The sequence below is a fragment of the Lontra canadensis genome, unplaced genomic scaffold (assembly GCF_010015895.1).
Source record: "Lontra canadensis isolate GAN:19392208 unplaced genomic scaffold, GSC_riverotter_1.0 scaffold27, whole genome shotgun sequence".
Taxonomy (NCBI): Eukaryota; Metazoa; Chordata; class Mammalia; order Carnivora; family Mustelidae; genus Lontra; species Lontra canadensis.
This window is the reverse complement of record NW_022631021.1, coordinates 19,170,184-19,187,185: the sequence shown is the minus strand read 5'-3', so window position 1 is coordinate 19,187,185 and position 17,002 is coordinate 19,170,184.

Genomic DNA, 17,002 nt, shown 5'->3' with positions numbered 1-17,002 from the left:
GACTTTCCTCTCAAGTCTGAGAACCATGTCTTCAAGTATGTCAACTAATTTTTCCTTAACATCCCTCTATCTGTCTGTTCCTCTCCGCCCACTGCCCCCATCTCTGTCCAGATACATCTCATTCATCCATCTCTGAAACACTACCATATTCTTCTGAAGGGCTACTGGCCTCATGTCTCCCTACCACATTGCCAGAGTCTCTCCTGACCCACTGCTGTCATTGTGCTGCTCTTGGATCAAAGCCCCTGCATGGTGCTCTGCAAGATCTATTCCAACGTCCAGTGCGGCTCTCAGAGCCTTCGACAGCCCAAGCTGTTGACTATGACCATGGAGGTCTGCTGAAGAGAGAATTCTAGATCAGGTCCTGGTTAGTGGAAGTCTTGCTGGAAAACCAAGATTTGGGTACAACTGGTACAATTCTTCCTCACCGTCGGTTTTTATAAAATGCCTTGAGAGTCAGGGTGCTGCAGTACTGTTAGCTCACAGGAAGTGAAGGTCAATGCCTAAGGAATGCCAGTCAGGTCCTAGCTTTCCTCGTCCTTTCCCGAGCCTTCTTCTCTAGACACTCAGAGTTTTGTGTTTGGCTCTAGCTATTGGGTGTACCCAGCTCCTCAAAGCCTGAGTCCCTGGAGTCATGTTTCCACTATCCTCCTGGCTTCGTAGTTCATCTGTTTTGGTCAACTCTGTCAGTGTACTATATCCGTAGATTGTACCCCCTTATATAATCATACTCACTTGAATCCACTCCATGTTTACTATTTCTCACCCTCATACGTCTCTGCTGTGCTGGACCTCTATAATAACACCAAGACCTACACTGCTATTGGCCATGAAACCTGTGAGTACAGACCTGCTCACTCAGGGAAGGAACTAGATTGCTCCTGTTAATTGTTGATGAAAGCACAGAAAACGTACCACACAGGGCTGTCTCCTTTAGGTCTCTCCCATAGAGGTCATATCTAGGGGCCACGTAGTTGAAAATGGCTCTGGTCTGCACCGACTTCATTTCAGTGATGTCCACCATTGGAACTTGCTGGAACATCAGAGTTCTGTCTCTTGAAAAAAGAGAAGGAGCAGAATAAAATGCTTTCGGGGTTGTACCCATCTCAGATGGAAAACATATTTGAGATGCCAGGGATTAAGAAAAAAGAAAGAAACTAGAATCACCTGGTAACATTTTAGCAGAATGGCATTTAGGTCCCCAGGAGCCTTGTTTTTCCGAGCAATCGCTCTTTCACTTTCTAGCCGCTGTGTCATGAATCCATCCAGCATGCATCCATGGGTATCCGCTCAAGGACCCACCAGGTACATGAGCAGTCCCTTATAATTTTGTGTCAATTCATTTATAAAATCATGGAGACTTTGAGAAGATGCTGGAAGAGACTTCAAGAAGGCTGCCAACCAGGTGCCACTCCAAATGGGAAGTTCTGAAGGAAGTGCGTAACAAGCATTCTGGCCGGTCTGAAGGGCTAACCTGCGTCCAGCTAACACTCCTGACTTGCTGACATAAGTCCCTGGATCCTTAGCAGACAGACCACTGGCCTTGAGGAGGCAGCGACCAGAACTTTGTTCTGGCTTCTGTTTGAAGCAGCCTCGGCTTTCTGATCAACCTAGCAATTTTTTTTAGCCAAATGCTCTTTTCTTTTTTAGGTCATACAAATGATTTTAGTAACCTTCCTTTGTGTATCTGTAGACGTTGCCCTCATTTACAGAAAGAACAGTTACTGTTGCACCACACAAAACAGGAACCTGACCCTCTCGCAACCCAACCCTCTCGCACAACCCTGAGCACAGAGATAACATTTGTATCATGGAGGCTGCATGCAATCAAGGAATGTTGCAGGCCTCCTCACTCCCATTACTGATTAATTGACCTACACTCCTTTAAAAAGCCCTTTAGAAACCTCTGAGTTGGTGGCTGGCCAGGTGGCTGGCCTTCTGATGACAGCTCATATCCCTCTCCATTCAAAACCTATCTCCTGAGTACTGGCCTTTCAGATGACGGGCAGCCAAATTTGGGGCCGGTAGCAAGTCTCATGGTGTTCCTGGCAATTAAGGAAGGTTTTGAGAGACATTTCTATATATGTAGGCGTCCCTTTCCCTGCTCTCTGGTTTATACTTAGGGCTGTGTATATGTTGTAAGCATAAGAAATGTTTTAAAAATAACCACAATGATACACCTAAAATTATACCTAGAAATCAACAATAATTCTTTAACATCATCTAATATGCAAGCAAATACCAAGTTTCCGATGTTTGTATGTGTCAGACGTATAGTTTGTTGAAATACAAATCCACATGAGGTCCACACATTTGATGAGTTGCTGTGTCTTTGGTTTCCTTTAAATTTTGCTTATGTGCTCTTTCATGGGCAAGATGACTTAAATTTTTATTCCATCAAATCGGTCCATTTTCTTCTTAATATGCTGATATTTTTGTTGAAGGTTAAAACTATTTACTTGCCATCTAGGATGGAAGTCTCTTAGTTTATGAGAGAAAAGTACTTTGAAGCAGTCACTTTTATATCCAACTTAAGATGACCTCACTTAGAACCTACCTCTACTCCAGATGTAGCCGGGAGCCACCCAGTGGTCTCCATTCTGCCTTATCCGTAGACATAGTGAAGGGCTTCCCTACCATGATGCCATCTCCTGGTTTCCCTAAACCTGAATGGATGGATGGATGGATGGATAACCGCTGAACGAATGAAACCAGAGAAGCAAACTGTACTTTATGATATGCATTCAAACAGAAGAGTGAAGTGTCTGCCTTCTTCACAGTGGGGTTGGAGAAGCCCCACAAAGGGCTTCATTGCCCAGATTCTCTCCCATCAGTGGCCATCACCATAGAATTGCACCAAACCAGGCTCAGGTTGCCATTTCTTCTCAAACTGAGGACGTAACTAGGGCTGCCTTAATCCCACACACGTGCTCGCCCTGTGAGCCTGTGAGGGACACTGAGACCCAAGGACCTCACTCACAGGGAGTGGGACAAGGGAACAGTCAGTCTCCACTCATGGGCTGTCATGCTGTACTTGCTCAAAAGCATTAACTGGGCCTTTGTCTTTTGTCTTCCCCTGACTGTTGCCAAAACCTTCTAAATTCTCTCCATAGAAAAGGATACTCAATCTTTTTTTTTTTTTTTCCCAGTTGAAATTCTGTATTTTCCCACTGCTGGGCAAATTTGATTTTATAATCTAGAAAAAGAGGATGTTAGTGTCTTACCTTTAGAGTATATGTAAAGGAACTAACATATGTTTAGTGTCTCCCACATCAAGGGCATTTTCTCACTTTTATCTTCATTTCAACCCCATAAAAATTATTTGAGGGAGATTCTGTTTTTTTTTTTAAGATTTTTTATTCATTTGTATTTTGAGGGACACAGATCGAGAGAACAAGTAGGGGAGAGGTAGGAGAGAGGGAGAGGGACAAGCAGACTCCCCACTGAAGAGAGAGCCAGATGTGGAGCTTGATCCCAGGACCCTGAGATCATGACCTGAGCCAAAGGCAGGTGCTTAACAACTGAACCACCCAGGTGGTCCTAGATTCTGTTATTATCCTCTGTTTACATTTGGGGATTTTGATACCTATGAAGGTTAAGTGACTAGCCTAAATTAAGTGGTGAGTCTGGCATTTAAACTTGCTTTTATTTGACCACAAAGTCTTAGAGCTTCTCTATACCAGTGTTTTGCCAACTATAGGCTGTGACCCATTAACAGATTGTGAAATCAACATAATGGATTCTGCTAAGATTTCAACTGCAACTTCATAGTAGACATCGGAGTGTATCCTATTAAGGGTAAGTATTTGGGGGGTAAAGCTTTAATTTTAGTTACACTGATGCTTCATGTGAGTGTCCCCGTGTGACTGGGGGCTCTCAATTGTAAAGTGAAATATTTTGTCAGGAAGCAGCCAAAGAAGTCTGACAGCCATTGCTCTATTCTAAAGCTTCTCTGAACTGTTGACATTTGGGGCTGGGTAATTCTTTGTTATCAGAGGCAGGCTTGTGCACTGGAGGATATTTACTTAGTAGCGTTCCTGGCCTCTGCCCATGAGATCCCAGAAGCACAGTGCCCCTCTTCCATCCTGACAACCCAAATAAAACCAGGGACAAAATCACCCCCCGCTGAGAACTAGGGCTCTATCCCAAGCTGCTCACAGGTGGGAGGAGCCAGAGAGCTCCTCACACAGTAACTGGGAAAATCAGCAGTGGTCTTGGGCTTGTCAGGGATGTGAGTACAAAAGCACAAGACTCATTACAAAGCAAGGATTCTTGTACCTAGACTTGGGGCAGGACGATGTCAGTCCCATTTTTAGTCATCAAAGCTCTGGTCAAGAAATATTTTTAAACATCTTTGCAAGATTTTGTGGTGGTTGAGATTTTAGCACAAACCGGCTCATCCTCTCATGACTGCCCTATTTTTTTGAAAAGTGACCTGAAATGTAAATTTTTTTAAAGGGGAGGGGAGGGGGTCCATGCTCATTCTCCCTCTGCATGCTTCTGACACAGTGTGACTTATGTGTCACTTGTGAAACATTGCTTTTTTTTTTTTTTAGGTTTTATTTATTTATTTGACAGAGAGGTCACAAGTAGGCACAGAGGCAGGCAGAGAGAGAGGGGGAAGCAGGCTCCCCCCTGAGCAGAGATCCCAATGAGGGGCTCAATCCCAGGACCCTGAGATCATGACCTGGGCTGAAGGCAGAGGCTTAACCCACTGAGCCACCCAGGTGCCCTTGAAATGTAAATTTTTATATGCCAAAATAGTTTAAGTGCTCCAGGGGACCTTTATGTATTTATTTTTCTTCTTGGACACCTGGCTCCTGGTTGACATGGAGCACATTTCCTCTTCTCAAGAAGTTTCCTTCAAACTTCCTCCACTAACCCTCACTGAGCAGTCCCAAGTATGAAGCCAAAATGGCAGATCAGGAGCAGGATAAAAGGCTGATTTGTTCCCTCCCCTGAAGGGGTGTAAGTCTAGTCAGAAAAATCATCTTGTAGCCAGCTGAAGGTCCGAGGCTTTCCTGTATGAGAGAAAGCCCGTTTTATTTATTTTCTGTTTTATTCTCTTAATGCTGGGAATACTTCCAGGGCCCTACTGACTTTCCTTATGTTACATCCTAATTGATGCCTTGATGTGCCTTCTAAAGACTAATTCTGTGCTCCATGGATGTATCCGGCTCTCCCCCTCTAGACTCCCGAGCCATGGAGCCACAGGGTATCTGAGAAGTCAGCTAGTCCTCCAAGTGTGTAAGGCATACGCTGCACCCTAGAGAAAGTGTGCGATTTGCCAGCTAGGGATGAAGTCTAGAACTAGATCCTACTTCTCCTGAACTTCAGACTTGTATCTCCCTATTACTCCTAACTATTGAATTTTCACAGCCTGCCGAGATTACAGTTTCTGTGCCCCTCCCTAAATGGTGGGCTTCCAGAAAGCAGAGAAGTTGTCATAGTCCATTAACACAGTCCATTGCTCAGTAGGGGGGTGGCTCAAAGTTCAGCACCCCCCATATAACATGGCATGACTGGATATCTCAAGAGCCACACCTTTTGTGTGTGTGTGACATTTCTCTCATGGGTTCCCCATTTTGCAATACAGCAACATAGGATAATTAAATAATAATCTACGATCATGGTAACGAAGTGCCTGATGCTGCTTAGAAACCCACATGGTGCTGTTTAAACAGACTTATCAAAGCAGTGGAACGAGGCCTCCCACATGGCAGAAACATAACCAGGCGATAAAATTTGGACAATTCACTGGCAAGGTAGCCCAGGGGAATGTTTACTGAGTCCAACAGAAGGAAGCAAATCCTCCGTTGCACCGGGAACATGATAGCTCAAGAGAAGGGCATTACTGCTCTTAACTTTGCCCAAGAGGTAAACCTAGATGCCTTTGCCTTACTAACCCAAAAGCCCTAGACATTTAGACTAACTTGCAATTTTGAGTCTTGGCTTCATTAAAACCTTTGGTGCCAGAAACATTGAACACGAAGGAGGTGCATGAGGAAGATGGGGTGGAGAAGGAGGGAGAGAGAAGGAGGAGGAGGAGGAGAAGGAACAGGAAGGGAAAGGTGTGGGGGAGGAGGAAGAGGAGAGGAATAAGGGAGAAGCAGAGGAGTCTGCAGAGAAGGACCAGAAAACGTGAGAGAAGGAGGAAGGAAAATAGCACACTCCTTCGACCGACTCATAAAGGAACTCACAGGAACAACCAGCGCGTGTCTGTGAAATCAGCCATGGGGGTGTGAATTCTGGTTCTAATAGGCAGGCATTGATGATGGGTTTACCAGCAGGAGATGCTAGTTAGAGGGTAGGCAACCACTCAGACAGAGTTTCTTTTCATTGCTAAAGTGGAGTCCCCAGATGTGTAACGCTGCCAGGTTTGAGTCCAATATAACTGTGTGTTGACTTCTACATGAATCACACTCATTCAGCATTTCTAACAGAGAAAAGCAGTTTCGGTGTAAGCTCACACACTCCTGCTGGCCTTGGAAAGGTGGTATGTTCCAATTACCGTAATGGTAACACTCTGCCCTTCCCTGTATTGTCAAATCCTCTGTTCTTGCTTTCTAAATTCTTTCTTTTTTATTTTTTATTTTTAAAGATTTTATTTATTTATTTAACAGAGAGAGAGAGAGAGATCACAAGTAGGTACTCAGGCAGAGAGAGAGGGAGGCAGGCTCCCCAACGAGCACAGAGCCCGATGCGGGACTCCATCCCAGGACCCTGAGATCATGACCTGAGCCGAAGGCAGAGGCTTTAACCCACTGAGCCACCCAGGCGCCCCAACTTTCTAAATTCTTGACTATGATTATTTTTCTTTTAAGATATGTCCTTGAGGAGCTAATAAACAACACTTGAACGGTCTCCTGAGCACACAAAGGAGGCACAATGAAAACATAAAACACAATGAAAACTCAAAGGAACACATTTGAAAATATTTTCCTAGTGAAACAGGCATGAGAAAATTATGAAGATCTGTAAGGTCAGGACCATAACCTGATTAAAGTGCAGGCTGCCTCTCAGCTCACTCGTCAGTGCTAACTGCTGGTGTCTATATTAGATGATTTAATTGAGACAAGCTGGTCCCCCCAAAAGGTGTTCCCCAGTAAGGAACAGCCCCTCACACAGCCCTCCAGGCCCCACACGGTTCCCCCATCAGATCAGGAAAAAAAAAAAAAAGACAAATCAACAATGTTTCATTTCGAGGTGATCCCTGAATGCACAAATAAGAGGTTTCAGGCTTATTTTGCTGCCCAGAAGGTCAGTGGGGCCAGGCTGCTATGTACACTGCCTATGGGTTTCATTACTTTGTCTGCAAAGTTAATGGCCCATGGAGAAAGTCCTGTGTGGAAAGGCAGGGTGTGTCATGGGAGGGTCTTGTCTGCAAAGAAGATATGATAGAATAGGGGAGATAGCAACCTAAATTGGTGAGAAGGACTATATACGGAATACCTTTGGAATGCAAATTCTGTACAAACAGAAAATCTAGCTGAGTTGTTCTAGCCCTGGGTGGGAGGACCGCAGCTGCCTTAACTGGGTCATTTGCAGACTCTTCTTTTCTTAACTGTACTTTTAACTCTTCTCTTGAGCCCCAGGGATCTTGCATGTATTGCTTCTTGGGCTTGGAAGCAGTCTCCCCTCCCTACTCTTAGCCAACCTGTGCGTCCACAAGCCTGTAGCTATTTTGACGTCATGTGTTTAATAGCTGCTTTCCCCCGTTCACTGTGGGCTCCCTTCAGGGCAGGGCTACAAGTGTCCGTGGCTAACTATAGTACCTGGCCCATGGAAGGGACTTAATAAATACACAGAATTTATCTTTTGCTAATGGTAAATTTCTAACATATAATAGATACAATGTACCCATCACCTTGCTTCAACAATTGTCAGTAATATTTCCAAGCAAATCCCAGACTTTTTTATTTCATCCTTAAATAAATATATATCTTCTAAACTCTTTTTTTTTTTTTAAGATTTATTTATTCGAGGGGGGCAAAGGGGAAAAGGGAGAGGAGGAGAGAATCCCAAGAAGATTCCTTGGTGAGGGCAGAGCCCACCAATGCAGGGCTCAATCCTGCGACCATGAGATGGTGACCTGAGCCAAAATCAAGAGTCAGACAATTAACTGACTGAGCCACTCAGGCATCCCTCAAAGGGGTCTTTTATTTCCCCCCCCCCCCAGAGGAGCAAAGATTTAATTTATTCATTTGATAGAGAGAGAGAGAGAGAGACATCGAGAGAGGGAACACAAGCAGGGGGAGTGGGAGAGGGAGAAGCAGGCTCCCCACTGAACAGGATCCCCATTCGGGGCTGGATCCCAGGACCCTGGGATCATGACCTGAACCGAAGGCAGCCACTTAACAATTGAGCCACCTAGGCTCCCCTCAAAATGGTCTTTTTAAGAAGCAAATGAAGACTGTCATTTCTGGCTTAAACCCCTTCAGTGAGCCACCATTTCCTTCACAGAGAAGTCCAGACTGTTGCACAGAGTTTACAAAGCCCTCCTGAGTTCACCACTCTTGTTCAGCCTCATTTTGGTCATTTTTCCCCCCTCATCACCACCCTCTTACCTTTATTTATTTTTATTTTTAAGATTTTTAAAAATTTATCTGTCAGAGAGAGAGAGTGTACAAGCAGGGGGCACAGCAGGCAGAGGGAGAAGCAGGCTCCCCACCGAGCAAGGAGCCAGACTCGGGGCTCCATCCCAGGACCCTGGAATCATGACCAGAGCCGAAGGGAGACACCTAACTGACTGAGCCCCCCAGGTGTCCCCCCTCTCACCTTTAGAACTTCTTTTCCACCTCCCTACCTTCCTGCCTTGACACAGGCCATTTGGTCTTAGAATTCTCTCTTCCACCTGCCTTCTTCCTCCTGCTTCTGGATACCAGCTCCTCACATTTCAACCAGCTAAAGTGCCACTGCCTGCTAGAAGCTTCTCCTGACGTGTTCACACAGACCAGGTCTGCGTTTACACATACCAATTAATCTGTTCCACGCTTGTCCTCTCCCTCCTTTATTCTTATGCTAATATGGAGCCTCCAAGACACCTGGAGAGAGTCTCCCCTTTCAGCTAAGATGGGCCTAAATAACCCTTATTAAAGTCTCATTCCAAGTTATAACTACTCAGTACAGTGGTTGTTCAGGGCTGAGTTCCCTTCTGGTTAGTTGCTGACCTTCCTAGAACCCATTGTTAAATGTTTCACATCATCCTGCTTTTATAACACTCTTGCAAGCTGACTTAGAAGTTACTTCTTGATGTAAGGATTCTTTGCCAAATACTAGCTCATTGAGCTAGTGTGTATATCTTATTGATCTATGTAGCCCCCACCCACCTCTATGATAGGCATAAAGTGAGCTTTCAATTACCTAAAACATTGTTATTGTTGAACCAGTTGCATACAAGCTGATAAAGAGAGGAAGGAGTCAAAGATAATGGTGATAAGTGGAATAATTTTGCTAGAAGAAAGTTGGGCAGGAGAGCCAGCTGAGGAGGGAACATAGGTTCTGTGGTGTTAAGATTTGGCCATGTGGACTTTTAGGCAATGGCAGGACCGCCCTGGTAAGATGAAAGACTGGAATCTCTCTCTGGGGCCAGGAGAAGTTACAATGGTGGGGCGCCTGGGTGGCTCAGTGGGTTAGGCCTCTGCCTTCGGCTCAGGTCATGATCTCAGGGTCCTGGGATCGAGCCCCACATTGGGCTCTCTGCTCAGCCTGCTTCCCTCCTCTCTCTGCCTGCCACTCTGCCTACTTGTAATCTCTCTGTCGAATAAATTAAAAAAAAAAAAAAAACCAACAACGGTGGTATAATCCTCAGAAAAGACCTATTCATCTCCAATTGAAAACCTGTATATATGGACCTAATAGGGCTGGAGGTTTTAGCTTAGACGCAACTACTTCCTGATCCCACTCATTCGGGTTGCCAGTGCCTGGCAGCTTCCATAGGAACCTGTTGTATCACCATCATCATACTTAGCACACTGTTATTACTATTATTTTTAATGATTTGACTCTCTTCCCCATTAGTCTATAAGAATTATTACATCAGAGACTGTGTCTGCTTTGATATCCATGGTCTGTCCAGCCCAACATCAAGCAGAGCAGAGAGCATTTAAAAACTCGTTTTGGTTTGTTTTTTTTTTTTCAAAGATTTTATTTATTCATTTGTCAGAGAGAGAGAGGGAGGGAGAGCTCAAGAGAGCGAGCACAAGCAGGGAGAACAGCAGGCAGAGGCAGAAGCAGGCATACTGTTGAGCAAGGAGCCCAATGTGGGACTTGATCCCAGGACTCTGAGATTATGACCCGAGCAGCAGGCAGACACTTAACCAACTGAGCCACCCAGGTGTCCCTTAAAAACTATTTCTTAACTGAATGACTGAATAAATGAATGAATGTTGACAATATTTATACTAGCTATGATTTACTAAGTAACTCATTGTATTGCAACTACTGTGCTAATTGCTTTGACCCTTACAACCCTCCTTTGATCTGGCACCATTATTCTCCTCCTGCAGACAAGGAATCTGGGTCTTTGAGAGTTTAAACTGTTTATCCCAGGGAACTGGAGGCTGCTATCTTGAGCACATTATTTTACCTTCCAGTTTTAGTGAAAAGACGGCGAAAGATGATGGGCTCTCAATGACCATCTGTGGGCTCATATCTGTCTCGGTCTTTTATTTGACTGGCCCAGTATTTTTAAAACATTGAAGCCAATAGTGGAAATGGGGAGCTTTCACACACACACCCAGATATCAAGCTTCTTTTGTAAAATTTCAGAAAAATGAAGCAATTAGTGCAAGTTCAGACAGGTCAGCTGTGGGCCAGAACTGAGTCGCTGAGTCATACCCACCAGTCTGGTGAGGCCGCTGGGGGCACCCCCCCATCACTCAGTCACTCACACACACCCTCCACCCACCAGCCCACTTCATTCATTGCCCCCCAAGTTCCTGCAGGCATTCCAGTTAGGTTAGCTATCCTCCCTTTTCCAGCCAGTCCTTACAGTTCTTTTATTATCATTCAATTTCCTCCCTCTCTTTCCTTAAAAGCAAAGCAATCAAGCGTTTTTTCTTCTTTTTTTCACCTCTTCTTTGTTGTTTGTTTGTTTTAAGCCCCACCTATTACTCTGCACTCTTATTCTCCAATGAATTAGAGCCCTCGAGGAGTGAGACGGAATCCAAAGTCCCCTTTTAAAGACACCTATCTCAGGACTCTGTAGTCAGACCTCACGTCTGACCAGCAGCAAAGTCAGTTCCTAGTGGCACCATGACGGCAGGGGAGCAACCAAGCTCCTGCCCAAGGAAGTCCAGCCCCTCTCTTCCCCCTTGAGCCCACCACCCCGAGGAGCCCTCCAGAGCCTTGTTTGCTCCAGCTCCAGGGTATAAGGCAATCACCTGGAGAGCTTGTGAAAGCACAGATCCTGGGCCTCCGTGAGGAGAGAGTCCAACTGAGTTGTGCTCAGGTGAGACCCAGCAATCCTGCCTCTGGATAGAAACTCAAAAGGATTAAAGCAGGGTCTTGAAGACATACTTGGACACCCATGCTCACACAGTAGCTTGCTTCACAAAAGCCAAAAAAGGTGGAAACACCCAAGGTTCAACAAGAGATGAACGGACAAACAAAATATGGTGTGTACATACAATAGAACAGCGCTGAGCCTCCAAAAGGAAGGAAACTCTGACTCATGCTACAACCTGGATGAACCCTAAGTGAAATAAACCAGCCACAAAAAGACAGGGACTGGCTGATTGCACACACACGACATACCTAGAAGAGTCCGGTGCACAGAGACAGCGGCTGCTATGGGCCCGGGGAGAGAGGGGAAAAGGGAGTTGTTTGATGGGTATGAAGTTTCAGTATTGCAAGATGAAGAGAGTTCTGGAGATGGGTGGTGGTGACGGTTGCACAATGCGAATGTGCTTAATGCCCTGGACTGCACACTTTGAAATCAGTATGATGGTAAATTTTATACATATTTTACTAACATTAAAAATAATAATAATAAAAATATTTGCATTCTAAGAAGCTCCCTGATGCTGATGCTGCTGACCTATGAACCACACGTTTACAAGACGCCACCAACCATAAAAACATTGACACTGAAACCAGATTAGCGCTTGGGGATTAGCGTTTGGGGATTCCAGCTTTCCTCTTTAGGACTTTATCCAGAGAGCAGATCCTTTAGCCTCCCTGGGTCTTTGTTTTCATGGGCAGAAGATGACAGTTTGGATGAGAGCCTGGACCAGGTGGCCCCTGTTTCCTGAGGGTTAGGTGAGGACATGCTTTGAATCTGAATGTGCTTTGAGGAGAGAGCTCCAGCCAGCGGATGGTAAGACTGTGCCATGTATACAGTGTGGTTTAGGACGGTCCAGACTTTCCAGTCTATGGGGGAGGGGTGGGGAACAAATTCTTTAAGAAAATTAGGTTCATTCAGGATGGTTCTGAAGGTTTTGGATCAATGTTTAGTATGCCTGGATTCTGACAAGTGGTCATTGGAATCCCTGATTTCAATGTTTGGTCATTTCCAGAAATGTAGGAGTTTAGTCCAGTAGAAAAGCTACAAAATGACCATGGAGGTCATCAAATTACTGACAAAGAGACTTTCCTCTGACATTTTTAGAGACATACTAAGGGAAAAGCAAACAATGGCCTGGTTTGATCATGTCTGCCTGTTCTGTTCAAAAGCCAGCTTTTCTCTTACAACAGGAACAACAAATTCCAAATTCATTTCAATGAAGAGGGTTTTGTTTTGTTTTGGTTTGGTTTTTTTTTTTTTTTTGGTGTTATTTTTTTTAAGATTTTGTTGGGTGGGCGGCTCTGGGAATGCAGGAGGAACAATAAAAATGGCTACCAGGCTGTCATCTTCCAGGCCGCCCTCTTCCTTTACCCATGACTCTCCCGCCGGAAGGACGTATGCAGAGCACACATCACCATAAGTAAACCGATACCTAAGCAGGAAACAGGAACATCAGGACACCCCCTACCCTCCAATTACCAAATACCTTACCTAATATGGCTGTGAACCTATGCTCTGTCTTAACCCAAATTAAAGACCCACTCGACCCCACCCTGGGCGTGACTTCCTCGACTCTCCTCTCCGGAACCTCGCCCAAGGGCGCCTTTAATAAACTTTGCCTTGCACCTATCTCGCCTGGTGTCATGTGTATCTCACCTGTAAAACCTTACAGATTTGTTTATTTATTTGAGAGAGAGAGTACACATGCACACATGGGAGGAGAGGGAGAGAGACTCCTCCAGCAGACTCTGTGCTGAGCACAGAGCTCCACGCAGTGCTCGATCCCAGGACCCTGAGAGCATGACCTCAGCGGAAATCAAGAGTCAGCCGCTTAACCGACTGCGCCAACCAGCCTCCCCAATGAAGAGAGTGTTTCTTTTAATATATCCTCCTTCCACTACAAGGTTATAATTTGAAAGCCAACAATTTGAAACTCATCAAGGATCAAGTTGGTGCCTCTGTTAAAGCCAGTCCCCAGGTGGGGCGCCTGGGTGGCTCAGTGGGTTAAAGCCTCTGCCTTCAGCTCAGGTCATGATCTCAGCGTCCTAGGTGAGCCCCGCATGGGCTCTCTGCTTAGCGGGGAGCCTGCTTCCCTTCCTCTCTTTGCCTGCCTCTCTGCCTACTTGTGATCTCTGTCTGTCAAATGAATAAATTAAAAAAAAAAAAAAATCTAAAAAAAAAAAAAAAAGCCAACCCCCAGGTGACTTTAGATTGAGATTAACTGTTGGATTCTGTCCCTCCCTCCAACATACTTGGAACCATCCAGAGGGCCAAAGAGGCCTGCTGGCACAGAAGTCATTGGTCATGATGAGCAATGCAAATGCATGGGTACAAATATCTGTGTTGACAAAAAAAGAGCCAGGTAAAAGCCCAAAACCAAAATCTTAACTGATTATGTCATTTTTTTTCATTTTGACTTTAATTCCAATAGAGTCAACATACAGTGTTGTATTAGTTTCAGGTGTACAATACAGCAATCTAACACTTCCATACATCTCCTGGTGCTCATGGCACTTCTAGATCCCAACTTCTCTTTCTTATTATTGTGAAGTCCTATTTCCTTAACTGCAGTGAGACGCCCACACTGCATGGACAACATAAACAGCTGGGGCTGCAGTTAAAATTGAAGTAAACATTAGATGCAAGATACTTCATAAAGCTGGTACTTCTTTAACTTTTGATTATTCAGCTGTCATCAAATATACATAGAGCTTGTATAACAGAGCTAGTAAAACTAATGTGGATACATCAATTTCAGGTTTGTTTCTCCCTATTTGGGAAAAAAAAAAGTTACAGAGAAACTCAACTTCCCCTCTCAAAGCTATCACCTGGTAAAGACCAATGGGTTGACCAGAAGGCACCTTCTTCCCTCTGCTGACCTCCAGTGGTGACAGCAGGAGGGCTTAAAGGAGCCAACCAAAGTGGAAATTCAAAGGGAGGGGGGCGGGGAGTACATGGTGCTTGTGGCACAGAATACATAATACCCCAAACATGTTTTCCTTAGACATGCAATTGAAACCACCCAAATGAAAATTTGTCCATTGGCGATAGTTAAATTCGTTTCCTCTTAAACAAAAAGCCGCTATTGTTGCAACGTAACCACCATCTAATAACTGCATTTTGCTTGGAAGCACCTTGAGCAAAGGAACTGATGGTAAATTTGCAACCCAGGAATTGCTCCAACTAGAGCTGAATTCATAGCAGACCACTAATACACACCATGGGAAGATGGCCCCGGTCTGCATCAGTAGTGCTGTTCACATCCAGTTCTTGGAGTCGATCCTGGACAAGGGTAGAGACTCAAGGACAACTGGGCCTCGCCTGCCAGGAACCCGGTTATCAAGAGATAACTGAAGACAGCCAAGGACGTTGGATAAGCAGATGTGTTCTGTCCCAGTCACTCTCTGTACGGCAAGGAGACAGGCTCAGGAAGACAAAACTTGCTGAATTAAGGGGCTGCCTTGATGTCAAAATCTGTGCTGTTTTCACCACCTGCGTCTCACCCACAGTGGGAGAAAGGAATCACCCCATGATCTGGGGCTTGAAACATGAACCAAAGCCACTACCACTGGAAACAATCGAGGGTCTGAAACCTAAAGCATGCGGAGGTGGAGGTGAGAGGTGGTCAGGGCAACCCAGGACTTTGGCCCCTGAGTAGTGGTGCCAGATAAAATACAGGACACATGCAACATTTGGGACATACTGGTACCAAAAAACTTGCCATTACTTCTCGGAAATGCAAATGTAACCAGGCATCTTGTATTTTTAATTTGCTAAATTAGCAGCCCTGCTTCTGAATGCCTTTTGTATCTGTTTTGTTTGAGTTAGAGGCAGGGCCTTGAAGTTGTTCTTATTAAGTCAGTGTTTGATGGCTCCCATGGTAGTAGACAACAAGGAAGGGATGAAAGGCAATAGAACATTCTCACACCTGGGGAGAATAGCATTCTCCGTGGGGAGCCAAGACTGTGTTTGTTTGGAAAGACAGGTGAAAGAAAATACAAGGCCAGGTCAAAAATGTCAGTGGGCACCCAGATCACCTAGGATCTGGTTAAAATGCAGATTCTCATTCAATGGGCCTGAGGGAGGGCCTAAGACTGCATTTCTAACACACTTCCAGGTGCTGTCCATACTACTGGTCTGGGCCACACTCTGAGTAGCGCGGGTAAACCATATAAGCTGAACCAGTAGTTCAGACACAGGTGCCCTCTACAGATGGAGCCTTCCACCCTGGAATGGGGGACAGAGGCCCCAGGGGACAGCTGCTGAGGTGCCAGGAATCTGTGCTTCAGAAAACCACAGTCTTGGGCATGGCTGTTATTTTCTGCTGCTGTTCCAGTCCAACGGTGCGTCTTAATTATTTACTTTTAGCAAAAGACAAATGAGCACTGTTGGCCTGGGGGTGCTATCTCTTTTCTGTCAGGGGAAAGATCTGCATTTCTACAGTGGTTGGGCTGGCTGTGGGAGCATTTACTAACCTGCAGACATTTGGATTCAAAGATGAGGACATCTCATCTCATCTTTCCATCTCCAGATCCCTTCCCCACCATCTTACTTTTCAGAGCAATTGCAGAGCAATTCAGAAACAATTCAATTGTGTTTGAATTACAGGGAGCAGGGTTCAATTGTCATGCCAGACCCAGAGAGGCTCATAAGAAGCCAGGTGCCCTGGGCCTGAGCCAGCCTTGGGAAGAGTGAGTTTTCCCTGCCCAAGATCAGCAATGCTACAGAATGAAATTGTTCCAGATATCAAGGCCTGGCACCTCATATCTGGCAAACCTGAAGGCAGATAATGGCTTCAGGGTCATCAGCAAAAATCTCTACTTCTCTAGGGTTGGAAAGAAAGAGAAACACTGCAATGTGTCGAGGATCTGCTATGTGCCAGGCATTTGTGCCTAAATCACATCACTGGATTCACACACACACACACACACACACACACACACACACGGAGAAGTAAGAGGCAGAAAGCAGCTGGTTTTTAATTTTTGTTCATTTGTGAGAATAAATATCTATCTTTAGAGTACAGAGAGACACACATTTCAAATCTTTTTCCTTTTGTTGATACAGATGCCCCGATGAAACTGAAAATTTGATTTTGGAAATTGTTCAGATAGAGTATAATCTTACCCAAGAAAAAGCCTCTGTAATTCCATTCCCTAGAAGGGACTGGTGCTGCCCCACCCATTCCGGGGACCTGTCTCTGGAGGTATCTCCTGATTCAGTAAATTCCAGCATGTCTCCCAATCCCAACATTCCTTTCTTGGTTTGTTTTGCCCTTGACTGGATGTTTTATCACTACACAAAGCTATTCTCTTTGATGCTTTCTGGGAATAACAAATGCAACAAAATTATGGTTTTTAATTCAGCCTCAAAGTCATGAAAGGAAGAACAATCAAATTACCTAGATTATTGAATTCTTCCGCAAATGTCAAGGGACAACAGAGGCCTTCAGACTTTTGGGAAATATTGGCTACTTCTTGGTATGCATTTCAGCCC